Source organism: Physeter macrocephalus, chromosome 18 (assembly GCF_002837175.3).
Source record: "Physeter macrocephalus isolate SW-GA chromosome 18, ASM283717v5, whole genome shotgun sequence".
Taxonomy (NCBI): Eukaryota; Metazoa; Chordata; class Mammalia; order Artiodactyla; family Physeteridae; genus Physeter; species Physeter macrocephalus.
Window position 1 is genome coordinate 32,857,198 of NC_041231.1, and position 15,691 is coordinate 32,872,888.

The 15,691-nt window shown below is 42.1% G+C and overlaps 1 protein-coding gene across 20 annotated transcripts in view; it reads left to right on the plus strand.

The window, feature by feature from the left end:
* Positions 1-8,963: 8,963 nt before the first annotated feature.
* The window catches only part of FHIT (fragile histidine triad diadenosine triphosphatase), a 1,537,641-nt gene continuing 1,530,913 nt past the window's right edge, over positions 8,964-15,691 (plus strand). For 7 of the 20 annotated variants that reach the window (XM_028478554.1, XM_028478557.2, XM_055080202.1 and 4 more), the window contains exon 1: positions 9,114-9,324. The gene's annotated coding sequence lies outside the window, so the exon portion shown is untranslated. The other 13 variants (XM_028478568.2, XM_028478564.2, XM_028478566.2 and 10 more) reach the window with 5 other exon arrangements.

Here is a 15,691-nt window from a genome sequence, read left to right on the forward strand (position 1 = left end):
CCTGACCACCCTATCCAAGAGAAGACCATCCATCATTTTTTTAGTCCCTCACTCTGCTTATTTTCATAGTATTTTTAAAAATCAATACCTATGACATATCATGAATTTGTATATTAGTGTATGGTCTATCTTTTCTACTAGAAGTTCCATGAGGGTAGGAATTTTTTTGACTTATTTACTGCTGTACCCCTAGCACCTTGAACAATGCCTGACATTTAGTGGGTGCTCAATCAGTATTTGTGGAATGCATTTTTTCTTTTGCCTTCAAGTTAAGCAATTCATTCGATAGTTAACAAGGCTCTCGGTTGCTCTTATGGAAAATTAAGAAGGATGCCTACCAAACTCTCATGGGCTGACCCTTGGGACACTTCCAGCGTCTTTCACCACTGCCCTACCTCCACTCTAGGTCAGGGACTGGTGAATCTACTCTGCCTGAGCTCTGGCACTCGCCATGTGCTTCCTCTGAGTCTGCCTAGAACCCCCTTTCTCCTCTACTGTAGGTAGAAAAATTGACTCATTCTGGTATTGATTTCTATGCATTACGTTGTTTTGCTCACCTGTTTACATGTTTATGGCCTCCAATACAGTACAATACCAGGGATTGTGTTTGATTCATTGGTAATTCCTGTCCCCTAGCACAGTGACTGGCCCAGAGTAACCCTCAATCCATGAAAAACTAAGTTGAATTGAAGTTGCATCCCATTCTGAAGTAAATTCTCTACTAAGGAAATATACTTTTTAATTTTTAGGAAATGCTTTTAGTCGGTTTTATCCTCTAGAATGAAGAAATGCCTTTAAAGCTGCAGTGAAACCAGGGCAGTGTGTTTAGAGGCATAATTTATTGAAGGAGAGTGATAAAAAATCACAGCTTAACTCTGAGCCACCCTAGTGAGATCACAGCTTGGACACTGAGCTTAGTTTTACGTACCTTATGTTCTAGGTAACTGGAAGATGATTGCAAAAGACGGCAGTATGAAGGATTAAGTGTGATTATTTATGAGGCATAGTTAAAAGGAGACAGCATGCATATGTTCACTAACTATAGGGAATAGACTGGTCTCTAAATATCTGATGAACAAATCCACCCAAGGAATATATTTAACACAGAACATCAAAAGGATAAATGAGAGAATTTTAAAAAAGGGGAAAAATTTAGAGAATTTTCAGCATATCATGAGGTAGCTCTTACTAACAATCAGAATTCTCCAAGAGCAGCCAAAAAGCTGAGTGATTATGGGGTGAGAAATTGTGAAGGAGGTGGGAACATTTGGGTACAGCTGAGTTTCCCCACCTTTTTATACTTTGTACTACGATGCATCATTTTTTCTTTATTCTAGTATGATATTTTTATATTGGATATGATTTTTTTCCAATTAAATAAATACCGCCAAGACTCTTGTCCAAAAGTCTGGATTATAACCTGTAATATATGGCTGAGATGAATTATGTAGAGGGTTCAACTCTTTGACCTCTAGGCCTTTCCAGTTTTGAAATTCTGTTTCCATGGTAAAGATTTCTTTATAGGTCCTGTGAGCTGTTGGGAGTGTTTGGCTAAAGCAGAAGAGTACGTGACGACCAGGTTTTTACACATCAGGGTGGTCCTAAGCTTTGTGATAATGAGAGGTTATTGTGGGGTTACTTTTGTCTCTTTACTTTATGGCTTAGCTGAATGCAGTGAGTGGTACAAATATCAGGCCCTTGTAGTACTTACCCTGTTTGCTTTTGTGGCCACAACATAGTCATTCTTTTACCACATATTTATTGAGTGCCTACTATTGAATAAGACAAAAACAAAGTTCTTGCCTTCAGAGGCTTACATTCTATTTGGAGGTGAAAGATGATAAACAGAAAGACATAAATAGGGACTATAATTTCAAGTAAAGCTACTTGCTATGAAGAAGTGCTATTATGGCACAACCCACAGAAGTCTTTCACAAAACTGTCTTCTACATTTCTCCAAAGGAGATATACGAAAGGCCAACAGGTACATGAATAGATGCTCAACATCATTAGTCACTAGGGAAATGGAAATCACAACCACAATGAGGTATCACCTCACACCTGTTAGAATGACCATTAACCAAAAGACAAGAGATAAAAAATGCTGGCGAGGATGTGACGAGAGAACCCTTGACACTGTTGGTGGGACTGGAAACTGGTATAGCCATATGGAAAACAGTAAGGAGGATCCTCAGAAAATTAAAAATTGAACTACCATATGATCCAGCAATTTCACTTCTGGGAATATATCCAAAGGAAATGGAAACACTAACTCAAAAAGATATATGCACTCCCATGTTCATAGGAGCATTATTTACAATAGGCAAGACATGGAAACAACCTAAGCGTCCATCAACGGAGGAATGGATAAAGAGTTGTCGAATATATGCAATATTATATGGAATATCATAATAATGGAATATTATGCAGTCATAAAAAACAAGGAAATCCTGCTGCTTGTGACAACATGGATGGACCTTGAGGGCAGTAGGCTAAGTAAAATAAGACAGGGAGAAAAAGACAAAACTGTATGATCTCACTTATATGTGGAATCTAAAACAAAAAACAAAAAATCCCACACCAAATTCATAGAAAAAGATCAGATCTGTGGTTACCAGAGGCAGGGGGTTGGGGGAGAGGGAACTGAGGAAGGTGGTCAAAAGGTACAAACTTCCAGTTACAAGATAAAGTAGTACTAGATGTGTAATGTAGAACATGACTACAGCTAACACTGCTGTACGATATATAGCAAAGTTAAGAAAGTAAATCTTAAAGAGTTCTCATCACAAGGATAATTTTTTCCCTTTTTTTTCTTTTATTTTATCTATATGAGATGAATGTTAGCTGAATGTATTGTGGTAATCATTTCACAATATATGTAAGTCAAACCATTATGCTGTAAACCTTAAATTTATACAGTGATGTAAGTCAAGTATATCTCAATAAAACTGGGAAAAAAACACTCTTTTAGGTCTAAAGACACAGTTTATGCATTTAATGTTAATTTCTCAAAAATCTTTACTTATCTTTCTTCAATATCATGAAATGAACGACACATTGTCTCCAGCAATATTTCTTTAATTTCCCTTTTCCCCTTTTATTGATCTCATTCCTCCCCTCTCTACTAAACCCCAGTTCCTCTGAAGCTTCTCCTTAAGTCCCCAAAGAGTTCCCAGTGTAAAAGAGGTTTTCGTTGCTGCTGTTTTTGTTCAGTTTGTTTGTTTTAGAGGATTTAGAAAGTGCTATTTTAACTGTTCACGTGATGAGGTATACAAGGTGGTAGGCTGCTTGGTTTTTTTGTTCATTTGGTTGGTTCTTTTTGTATGTATTTATTTAATTTTGAATTATTCTTATTCTGCTAGTCTCAGTGATAAAAGCTTGTGGTGAACCAAAGCCACCTGTAGCAGATACTACTGGTGTCCCACCAGTACATGGCAACACCTGTATCTCTGGCTTCCTCAGGCCACTGAGCACCTCTGCCTTTCATACAGTATGATGAAGAGCCAGGGACTTAACAGCCCCTGAAAACAGCCCCCAATCATTGACTGATGGGAGATGGTGTTTAAACAATAGGGTTCTTTTGTCCCTTTGGTGGGATAGCTCAATCTAAGGCATGGGTTCCACATTGTTTCCTCGAGTTCCCCAGGAAGATTAAGCTCTGATCAACCCGAGCAGTAACATGCTTGATAGGGCACCTTCTTTGTATGTCTTCCCTTCCCCATTTCACTTTCCTATTCTCCCACTGCAGTTTCCTGCAATTACTTCCTAAATAAACTACTTGCACTTGAATACTTGTCTCAGGATATACTTGTGGGAGAACACAAACTAAGATGCCATCTCCAGGTGATTACTAATGAAGCTGCAGATCAGGTAGTTATCTCCCCACTGATTATCTCGGCACTTGGATGTTCTGGGTCCAAGGCAAGTGCCATATCTTTTTTTTTTTTTTGGCTTTTTTTTTGAATTTTTGAATTTAATTTTATTTTTTTTTACACAGCAGGTTCTTATTAGTCATCCATGTTATACACATCAGTGTATACAGGTCAATCCCAATCTCCCAATTCATCACACCACCACCACCACCCACCACTGCTTTCCCCCCTTGGTATCCATACGTGTGTTCTCTACATCTGTGTCTCAATTTCTACCCTGCAAACCGGTTCAAGTGCCATATCTTAAAGCTCTCTGTGAATGTATACATTGCCGAAGGTCACGCCAATCAGACAGCGTCATTCCCAGCTGAATATGCATGTTCATAGTAGGTTGCCAGACAATGGTTTAATAATCATTAGATACCACTGTTGAGATCCTAAGTATGTTCATGATATTTACCTTTTGATTGCTAAGTAGGAGATGTAATGATTATAGGCTGATACTTTCTCAGAAGAAGAATCTAGTTGTTGAGCTTTCCAGTTTCATATGGTTCAGTAATTTCTTCCACATTTAGTCTGGCTGCTGACATTTGTGTTGAAACCTCTCATGCCAATCAGCCTGAGAAAAGCTGGGACTGCTTTTTCTCATAAAAGCTAGAAAGAACTGCTGTAGTATAGGAAACCACCCCAAATTAACAGAAGATTAGGGTAGGAAGCCTGGACAGGGGTTTTAATCCCTGTGCATGAAATTCGTCTGTACACATATTGATCACATTTCTGCTGTTTTAACTGCAATTGTTTTCAATTTCACCTAGTTATTCACAATTCTCTATTATTTTATGTGGCCACGGTGTCTGTGTGATGATCTGGAAACTGACCATAATCCACTGTGACATTCTCTGAGTCAAGCTTCCTAAGACATCAGTACTTCACACCAGGACATTTTGTAGGACACCTCACTACGATCTGTGGGGTTCAAACATCAGAAAGGATGTGAGATCTAAGACTTGGTGTAATCACCTGCATGTAATGAAGCAGGCCAAAGAAAAAAGTGAGAGAAAAAAAAAGAAAACAAAAGGAAATGGTGTCAGGGAAAGAAGGGACATATCTAAGTGTTTGTCCAAGTGTAATTGCTCTTTGTTTCTCCCTTTTAAATGTAAAAGATGACTGGCAAATGTCTCTTTTTCCTTGGCACTAGGATTGGGAGGAAAGAAAAGGGAAGGAGGCAATCTTGAAGAAGAGAGGTAGCTGTAAGAAGCAGCACGGTGTAGTAACGAGTCTGAAGGCCAGGATTCTAGTCCCTGTTTATGAGCTGTATGCCTTTGTGAAATTATTTAGCTGTTCTGCAATTTTCAGTTGCATTTATTGCAAAATTATGTTTGCTTCTCATCCTCCACTAGACCAGGAGCATCTTGAGGTTAGGAACTGAGAATGTTTCAATTTCTCCAGCACCTACATGGCACTGGGCAGAATATACTGAATGATTTTGAATTTAAAAAGGGAGCAAGCACAAGGGCCCCACGGTGGTCAGAGATGAAGTGAATTGATCTGCACCAAAGAAAGGGAGACGAGAATAATTCATTTAATTACTCGAAATACATTTACTGAGTGCCTATTTTATATATATATATGTATATATATATATACACATACACTATATGTAATACATATAGTATGGGTGTACATATATACTATATAAAATATTATAAGAGAAATTTTATAGTATATAAATATATGGATTATATATAATACATTTAAATTAAAATTTATAATATAAAATATTATACTATATATATTATAGATACTATTTATACTTTTAGGTGCTAGAAACACTGCAATGACCAGAAAAAAAAACCCATGTCTACAACAGATCTTTCATTCTAAGGGGCAAGATGATAAAAAAGATAAATTATATACAATGCTTGGTTAAGGACAAGAGCTAAGGAGGGGCTTCCCTGGTGGCGCAGTGGTTGAGTCCGCCTGTCGATGCAGGGGACACGGGCTCGTGGCCCGGTCCGGGAAGATCCCACATGCCGCGGAGCGGCAGGGCCCTTGACCCATGGCGCCTGGGCCTGGCGTCCGGAGCCTGTGCCCCGCAACGAAGGAATGGACAGGGGAGTCTGTGGTTCAATTTTAGTTAGGATCCCCGGGAAGGCGGAATGCAGTCATACACCGGTTCAAGTAAGGCCTGACAGCCCGCGTGCTGAGAGAAACAAAAGAAAGCAAGGCTTTAGGATCAAAAAAGATCCAGAGTGAGGAAACGAAGCGAAAGGAAATTCAGACAGTGAGGAACAGTGAGGGGTAGGTAAGTTGAGCGCGTCTGGAAGGAAAGAAGGAAGCAAAAATGCAGCACAGCCTAAATAATCATGTTACTTTTTACATTTGGTAAAAAACAAAGATTGTGTGGATTATGACGAAATCCCTTTCTGAGGGGATTCTCACCTCAGCTTCTTTCCAGAGAGCGACAGTGTTTCCCGCCCCCTAAACAGGGATTTTTGTCATTATGGCTTTTGATTGGTCCGGTATAGTCACGTGCTCTGCGCCTATTGGCCCGCGCGTCTGTCCCCAAACGAACAGCCATGTTGGGTCCCTTTCCCCGCCGCGGCGCCGTCTGGGAGTTGTAGTCCTTGCTCCGCTCCGGCTAGTGGAGGGACTTTTTGCTCTCTGCCCCCGGGTCCCTCAGGCAGCCACTCCCGTGGGCACACGCCCAGGAGCTGCTTCTACCCCGCGCTCCCTCCCTCTGCCTTTCACTACCCAGCTGCCAAGATCTTGGAAGGTAGGGGTGGGAGCAAGCCCAAGTCGAACAGTGTTTCTGTGGCGCAGATCCGGGTTTCCGCGCGCGTCTGGTCATTACTCCGGCGGTCCAGTGGAGCGGGGACTGACTGGGTCCACGCAGCTCGTTGGGAGGTAGTGGGGGGTCTGTCGGGAGGACCCTCCCACCTCACCGAACCTTCTCACGGCCAGTTCCTGAGCACCGGCCCTAACCCGCCCCTCCTCCGCCGCATTTTGTAAGTGGGTAAACTGAGGCATGGGGGCATGCCAGCGGTTCCAGGGACGCCCCAGCTCCTAGCTCTGGTGGTGTGGTTGGCACTGGCCGCTTTTGGATTTTTTTCAGTTTTACTGTCAAGTAGCAGGACTCTCTGCCCCAACAGATGTGTGTTAAACATCCAGCTCTGGGCTCCCCAGGGGGAGGGAGGAGGGTTTGAACAAGTGTCCAGGAGAGGAGCTAAGCAGGACATGGGGAAGGCAATATTTTGGGAGAGAATTTTACATTTGGTATTTAAAAGACCCCAAAATAATTCATTATGGTGGGAGAAATCAGTACTCTGTTGGACTTCCTTACATCTATTTTATGGCTTGATGTAGTTTTTATATGAAAACATGCGAGGATTTTTAAGGTGTGTTCATGTGGGGGGAAAAGGCCGGTTAGTGGAACTGGAGCTGGATTTGCAGCTACCTCTCTAGGATCAAATTCTGCCTCTGCTGTATGACCAGCCACTCACAGTGCTTACCGGGAAAAAAAGAACTTAACGCTCCCTGCCTGAGTGGCCCAAGGAGCTACCAGGAGCTGAAATCTAGATGAAGTCTTGCTTGTGAAAGTTTGCCACATGCAAACTTACTCCTTTATTATTGTGCGTCTCTCAGAACTGTGCTTGGGATCAGCATAGAATACAGCCTGTGGTCATGTTAGAAAGGCTCTGACCCTTGCTGGGCCCGGGACTACCGAAAGCGGCCCTGACTCGCACCTGTTAAGGTCCTGTACCTGAACTCTCCATTTTCTGCCTCCCTCTTACCGCCGTTGGCCCGGGCAGCGGAGGCTTCTGGGAGTTGTAGTCCCTCCTCTAGTTTCCCGGAGGGCTGGTACTCCACCTCCCAGCGTATCATTTGGCTTGGCGAGGTGTCTCCTGGGAGTTGAAGTCTCACTTCCAGCAGTTCTTTGGAGCAGCCCCTTGACTCGGAACTACAACTTCCATGTGGCCCTGCGTTCTTGGCTGCCTGCCCTGCGTCCACTAGCTGCGAGCCGGGTGTAGTGAAATATGTTTAGTAAAAATGTGTTTTTGTTGTCTTTGGTATATAAATATATGGATTATATATAATACATTTAAATTAAAATTTATAATATAAAATATTATACTATATATATTATAGATACTATTTATACTTTTAGGTGCTAGAAACACTGCAATGACCAGAAAAAAAAACCCATGTCTACAACAGATCTTTCATTCTAAGGGGCAAGATGATAAAAAAGATAAATTATATACAATGCTTGGTTAAGGACAAGAGCTAAGGAGGGGCTTCCCTGGTGGCGCAGTGGTTGAGTCCGCCTGTCGATGCAGGGGACACGGGCTCGTGGCCCGGTCCGGGAAGATCCCACATGCCGCCCGCGGCTAGGCCCGTGGGCCATGGCCGCTGAGCTTGCGCGTCCGGAGCCTGTGCTCCGCAACGGGAGAGGCCACAACAGTGAGAGGCCCGCGTACCACAAAAAAAAAAAAAAAAAAAAAAAAAAGAGTTAAGGAGAAAAATAACACACAAAAAAGAAGAAAGGAATGGACAGGGGAGTCTGTGGTTCAATTTTAGTTAGGATCCCCGGGAAGGCGGAATGCAGTCATACACCGGTTCAAGTAAGGCCTGACAGCCCGCGTGCTGAGAGAAACAAAAGAAAGCAAGGCTTTAGGATCAAAAAAGATCCAGAGTGAGGAAACGAAGCGAAAGGAAATTCAGACAGTGAGGAACAGTGAGGGGTAGGTAAGTTGAGCGCGTCTGGAAGGAAAGAAGGAAGCAAAAATGCAGCACAGCCTAAATAATCATGTTACTTTTTACATTTGGTAAAAAACAAAGATTGTGTGGATTATGACGAAATCCCTTTCTGAGGGGATTCTCACCTCAGCTTCTTTCCAGAGAGCGACAGTGTTTCCCGCCCCCTAAACAGGGATTTTTGTCATTATGGCTTTTGATTGGTCCGGTATAGTCACGTGCTCTGCGCCTATTGGCCCGCGCGTCTGTCCCCAAACGAACAGCCATGTTGGGTCCCTTTCCCCGCCGCGGCGCCGTCTGGGAGTTGTAGTCCTTGCTCCGCTCCGGCTAGTGGAGGGACTTTTTGCTCTCTGCCCCCGGGTCCCTCAGGCAGCCACTCCCGTGGGCACACGCCCAGGAGCTGCTTCTACCCCGCGCTCCCTCCCTCTGCCTTTCACTTCCCAGCTGCCAAGATCTTGGAAGGTAGGGGTGGGAGCAAGCCCAAGTCGAACAGTGTTTCTGTGGCGCAGATCCGGGTTTCCGCGCGCGTCTGGTCATTACTCCGGCGGTCCAGTGGAGCGGGGACTGACTGGGTCCACGCAGCTCGTTGGGAGGTAGTGGGGGGTCTGTCGGGAGGACCCTCCCACCTCACCGAACCTTCTCACGGCCAGTTCCTGAGCACCGGCCCTAACCCGCCCCTCCTCCGCCGCATTTTGTAAGTGGGTAAACTGAGGCATGGGGGCATGCCAGCGGTTCCAGGGACGCCCCAGCTCCTAGCTCTGGTGGTGTGGTTGGCACTGGCCGCTTTTGGATTTTTTTCAGTTTTACTGTCAAGTAGCAGGACTCTCTGCCCCAACAGATGTGTGTTAAACATCCAGCTCTGGGCTCCCCAGGGGGAGGGAGGAGGGTTTGAACAAGTGTCCAGGAGAGGAGCTAAGCAGGACACGGGGAAGGCAATATTTTGGGAGAGAATTTTACATTTGGTATTTAAAAGACCCCAAAATAATTCATTATGGTGGGAGAAATCAGTACTCTGTTGGACTTCCTTACATCTATTTTATGGCTTGATGTAGTTTTTATATGAAAACATGCGAGGATTTTTAAGGTGTGTTCATGTGGGGGGAAAAGGCCGGTTAGTGGAACTGGAGCTGGATTTGCAGCTACCTCTCTAGGATCAAATTCTGCCTCTGCTGTATGACCAGCCACTCACAGTGCTTACCGGGAAAAAAAGAACTTAACGCTCCCTGCCTGAGTGGCCCAAGGAGCTACCAGGAGCTGAAATCTAGATGAAGTCTTGCTTGTGAAAGTTTGCCACATGCAAACTTACTCCTTTATTATTGTGCGTCTCTCAGAACTGTGCTTGGGATCAGCATAGAATACAGCCTGTGGTCATGTTAGAAAGGCTCTGACCCTTGCTGGGCCCGGGACTACCGAAAGCGGCCCTGACTCGCACCTGTTAAGGTCCTGTACCTGAACTCTCCATTTTCTGCCTCCCTCTTACCGCCGTTGGCCCGGGCAGCGGAGGCTTCTGGGAGTTGTAGTCCCTCCTCTAGTTTCCCGGAGGGCTGGTACTCCACCTCCCAGCGTATCATTTGGCTTGGCGAGGTGTCTCCTGGGAGTTGAAGTCTCACTTCCAGCAGTTCTTTGGAGCAGCCCCTTGACTCGGAACTACAACTTCCATGTGGCCCTGCGTTCTTGGCTGCCTGCCCTGCGTCCACTAGCTGCGAGCCGGGTGTAGTGAAATATGTTTAGTAAAAATGTGTTTTTGTTGTCTTTGATTGTATACGCTCTTCCAAGTACTACGTGGGGGGTTATTGTATACGCTTTTCTAAGTATCTTAGAAAGGAATTATGCATGCTTTCAAACAGTGCTTATACTCAGCAGTTTACAGAGCATGTTCACACTCTCGTAATAATACCGTATCTCCCATTTGTAGATAAGAAAAAAACTTGAGAAGACGATTTGTACACGGTCACACACCTAGTAATAAAATGTAATATATGTTTTATAAATAAATAGATATTACATTTAGTTATAGTTTAATCCTCTCAAGAGCTATATGAGAGAAATAGCCATTTTCATATGCATTTTCCGTATTAGAAAACTAAGGCTAGGAAATAGGAAAGTTAAGCAACGTGTCGAAGTTAACTAAGCTAGTGAATAGAACTACCGAGATTGTAACCCAGTTTGCTTGACAGACTCTGCTTAGAAAAAGACTCCATCTTACGGAGGTGGAGGGAGCCCGAGCTTTCTGAGTGCAGAATTTGGAATCTTTCCACTATACCATGTTGCCTTTGTAGTTAAACACTAAACGATAGTGCTGCAAAAACCTTTGAGATCATTTAAATCTAAGGCAAAGATCTTGGAACAGTTCCTGGCATATAGTAGAGGTTCCACAAATGTTAGCTATATAGTGTTTTATAATACCTTTATTTTAGAGATGAGGAAACTGGTGCAGGTGGTGAAGCAGTTTGCCCAAGGTCACACAGCTGGTCTGTGTCAGGGATGAGACTAGACCCAAATGTCTTGTTTCCAAGTCCAGGGTTATTTTCATTCTACCAGCAGACAGCTAGCAGGGACGCCATATGTGAAGCTGTTTAGATAATGGTTTCTCTCCTAATTAGTTCTTTCTAGACCACAGACCAGGACCAATTGTTGTAAAGTCTCTTTTCTTATTATTGGTAAGGTAATATTTCATGAATTCAACAAATGTTTTCTGAACATATAGCTCATCTCTCTTTAGGTACAGGGCCTCATGGATGAAAAGTAGCTAATGGGTTAGGGCTAGAAGGACCTTATAAATCATCTAATCCAAGTTTTTCATTTTAAAAATTAGGGAATTGAGGTACAACATGATTCACAGCCTTCATTTCATGCCCTTGTGTCAGAAGCATTCTGTTTCTCCAAGGAGGCAGGGTTCTGGAGGCCTCATAGTCCTGTACGTGACCTTTTAGGCTCATGCTTTCTTTTACTTAGTATCCTTGTCCTTGCCTTATTCCTGTACATGTTTGGTGGAATGTTTTAGGAAATGTTCCTGTGTACATGCAGCTATCTTTCTTTTAATGTACATGCAGCTTCAATATGTTCCATTTGTATTCTGGGAATTAGTCTTGTCTTGGCTCCCAATACTCTTTTCTCTTTTGTCCTGTAAGACACGAGAACAAAATCTGACATTGTGTTTGCATTCACATATGTTAAAATCTAACCCTCTAATATAGGGTAACATAAATGAACACATGAGTTGTTTGAATTATATAAAACTTTTGTTTTAGAAGACACGTTGGCCCTTTCAATTATGTATTCACAGATAATAAAGCAGATTACTCTCACCTCTTGTGTGTGAAAGATGATTTCTACATAATTAAATAATACAGTAGCAGTTTTATAAATTACTGGCTAAACGTTCCTGAGATAGTCACTATGGGAGATGTTCTCCTGGTCACCCTCTGTCCCACCAGCACTCTCCTAAACGACAGTCTGATCAGTCAGCTTCCAGCAAAGTGCCTGACCACTAGTAGACATGGAAAAAGTATTTGTGGAATTGCATTCATAAGCACCTTTGAGCTCTATTCCCACATATTCCCCCTGAATCTCAGTTTTCTCTTTTAATGCAGAAAGGCAGCTTTGAAATACAAGCTGTAGCAGGTTACTTTCACTGTCTACATTGCAGAGAAAAATCTCAGCTTTTGAGGTCATCCTCTGAGGGACTGTTGCTTTGGGAATGTCCAGGTCTGTGACTTCTAAGATGAGAAAGTGATCCAAATAGCAAAACATAGAGAAGCAATAGAGAGTGGTAGTCTGAAGGCCTATGACTGAAATCCCAGCCCTGCCTGTTAGGCATGTTACTAAGCCCTTGGTTTCCTCTTCTGTAAAGCAAGGATAATAAGCATTCTACTGCATAAAGTGATGATAAAGATTAAATAAGATAGTGTGTTTAAAGCTTTGAGCATGTCAGGTGCTCAATAGCTTGCATTTAATAGATGAATAGATCTTATTTTTGTCATTATTAATGTAAACGTGTATATGAAAATATATTTACTCAGGATTTAAACTGGAGGCAGATATCTGTTTTATAAAAGGGTCTGTCATTTGTTTTCTTAGAGTAGCAAGCTTGGCCATCACATATAAACTATGAAGTTACCTGCAACTCTTGATAATCCATCTTGTCTGCTCAGTGAAACTGTCTAGTGTAGGCAGAGAGATAGTGAAGCTTTTGGCTCTGCATTGACTGCTGAGAGGTCCCTGATCTCTGGTTTCATCTATATATTAAATCTTGGGTTGAAAAGCAGTCAGTAGGGCCTTCTGTCCACTTCTGGAAAGGACTGGGCCTATCCCAGGAGCCTCAGGGTTAAAGTGAAGCAGTTGTCATCAGCTGGTGGGTAATCCCGGGGCAGTGGCTATGGGGACACAGCAGTGCTTCTTTCTAAAGGTGACAACTTCAGTAGCCATGAGGTTACTGATAGACAGGTGAGTTACAGAAGAGGGGTGATGCCAGGGACAGGAAAGGAGAAATGAAATGAGGATCATAGCAAGAGCAAAGAGCAGATGAACGAAGGAAACAGTTGAGGCCCTCAGTCGAGTTGTCTTAAGCACGTATTTTTTGAGCACATTTATCCTGCTCCTAGCTCTGTGCCAGGCACTGCACTGTTATGCAGTGGAGATACAGCCTTGAATGTGGCTGACATGGAGATGGTCATGGTGGTGGGTTGTGGTATATTCTAAGCAGGGAAGAACCTGAAGGAAAGAAGCAAGGAAGGTAGAGTGTGTTGGGATTTGATGAGCAGAAAAGTCTTTGTGCTTGGGGTATACAAATCACTGAAAGGAGGAGGTGGGAGAGATGAGGCTGCAGAGGCAGGCATGGGTGATATTATGCAGAGTCCAGTTATCTGTACTGTAAAAGAATTTTGGACTTTATTCCAAGGGTATTTGTGAAACCATTTAAAAGTCTTAAGTGGAGAAATAAAATTACTGGATTTGTTTTTTAAAGACTTTGGATGCAATATGGATGATGAATTTGTGAGAGGTAATAATGTGGGAAAACCAGATAGTCCTGCGTTTCTTTAACTTTAATGTGCATATGAATCTCCCGCTGATATTAAAATGTGGAGTCAGATTCAGCAGATCTGGAATGGACCAGCAGGTCTGGAACGGGCCAGCACCAGCAGGCTGTTGCTTCTGGTCTATGGACTATACTTTGAGTAGCAAGTACTTAGGAGACTCTTCAGTGTTCTAGGTCAGAGATAATGGTGATTAAGAGAATGGACTCTAGAGAGCAGAAGACCTGGATTCTAATCTTGGTTTTTCCACTTATTTGCTGTGTGACTCTGGGGAAAGTGAGGTAATCTCTTTGAGCCTCAATTTCCTTATTATCTGTGAAAGGGCGGGGGTAATAATTTCTATTGCTTTAATCATGTTTTACATTTTCAATAAGGTCACCCTTGGAAAGGGTTACTGTGCTTAATACAGTAATTGGCACTCAGTCAATGGTAGCTTTGATTTTACTCTTATGGTTATTAGTAAAAATCATAATATTATGCACGCTGCTCCACATTTCCTTGTTTATCACGTTTTCTTGTTTATCACATTTTGAATACTAGGTGGAATAGATTACCTTTAATTCTACTGTTTTTGCTCTGTCTCACAGGTGAAGTGCTGAACTTTGTAAAAATTTGAACATTATGGGCAAATAGATTTCTCTCAGCAATTGAGTCTCTCAATGTGATGGAAAAAAATCTGGGATCCTGAAAGTACCATCTTATATCTGATTGCAGGAACTTGAGGCACCTTGCCTAGCCTTGTAAATTTATTTAGCCCAATTATAGTGCCTCCTTCTTTACATAATTTTAACCTGTTTGGATTGTTCTCCAACCAGTGATTCTCAACCCTTTGTTGCAAGTTAGAATCACCTGGGGCTGGTCCCATCCAGATAAATTAAATCAGAGTGCGGGAGGGGAGGCAGGCATTGATAATTTCTTTTTTAAGTTTCCCAGGTTATAATGAAGTGCATCTAGGATTGAGAACCACTGATTTTAAAAAACATAACATCACAAAATAAATCAAGTACAGTCTGAGGGCCTGGGTGGGGAATGAAATATCTGGAAAGTAGCTGAAGTCTTTGGGAGTGAAAGAGATAATAAGCCTAGTCACAAATCTCTCTTGGAATCTGATGAACTAACTGTGGGTTGTGCCCTGGGTTACCTTTGAGATTACTCACTAGGACACCCCCATTCTAACCCTTTTTATGTCTAGCTGTGCTTACCCTAGTCAGGATTCTCCTTAATGTTGAGTTTCAGACTGCTTTTCTCTTTCTGGTATTTAGTTTGTTCCATTCCTCAGAGCTAAAAAAAAGTTATTAACCCATGAAAACCATGTTCAAAAGAAACTGAGTTACATATTTTCATGAGCTGTGGCCATGTTATTGAAAAGGCTTAAACTATTGTTCAGATAAAATACAACCCATTTTTACTAGTAACATTCTTACATTCTAATTCAGTAGTTTAAAAGGAACCACTTCCAGAGAGGCTGCCAATTATAAAGATGGGTTTCTTTCTTTTTTTTCTTTAAAATTACTTCCATCTACCATTTTAGGGTGGAACGATTAAGTTAATTTGATTAAATGCCTTTAATTTTCTGGATTATCCATAATATATAGGACCCCTTTCCTTTAAAAGTTTTTTCCTCCATAGAAAATGTGTATTCTTATATTTGTATCTGAATATATATATTTTTTCTTCGTGAAATTAATTTCTATTTTTTATTGAAATATAGTTGACATACACTATTATGATAGTTTCAGGTGTACTACATAATAACTTGATATTTTCATACATTATGAAATGATCACCAAGATAAGTCGAGTAACCATCTATCCGCATACAAAGTTATTGCAATATTATTGACCATATGCCTTATGCTGTTTATTACATCCTTGTGACTTATTTCTTATATGGCTGGAGGTTTGTACCTTTTAATCCCGTTCACCTATTTTGCTGACCCCCTCACCCATCTGCCTTCTGGCAACCACATATTTGTTCTCTGTATCTATGAGTCTGTTTTTTTGTTTTGTTTTTTTTGCTTGCTTG